Raw genomic sequence first — 573 nt, 5'->3', positions numbered from 1 at the left:
AATATGATTGCCAGTGTAGCAATAATTAGCACCTCTTCTCACATCACATAATCTTCATTTCTTTTTTGTGGCTGGGATAATTAAGATCTAATCGCTTAGCAAGATTGATGATTATAATACAATATTATTGTCCATATTCGCTAAACTGTGCATTAGATCTTTAGTACTTATTTACTCCTTGTCGCAAGTTTATAACCTTAAAAAAATATCTCTTATCTCCTCAACCCCCAGCTTCTGGTAACCATCATTTTATTCTCTGTTTTTATGAGTTGTGATATTATACACGATATGTCTTTCTCTGTCTGACTTATTTAACTTAGCATAGTAGTGTCCTCATGTTTTATCCATGTTGTTACAAATGGCAGGATTTCTCATGGCTGAATAATATTCCATTATATCATCTGTTGATGGGCCCTTTCCATATCTTGGTTATAGCGAATAATTATGTAGTAAGCATGGGAGTACATTTACCTCTTCAATTTCCTGTTTTCATTTCATTTGGATAGATACTCAAAAGTGAAATCTCTGGATCATATGGTAGATCCATTTTTAACTTTTCGAAATAATTTTTAA

Source organism: Pteropus vampyrus, unplaced genomic scaffold, assembly GCF_000151845.1.
Source record: "Pteropus vampyrus isolate Shadow unplaced genomic scaffold, Pvam_2.0 Scaffold34, whole genome shotgun sequence".
NCBI lineage: Eukaryota > Metazoa > Chordata > Mammalia > Chiroptera > Pteropodidae > Pteropus > Pteropus vampyrus.
This window is presented reverse-complemented; position numbering follows the sequence as displayed.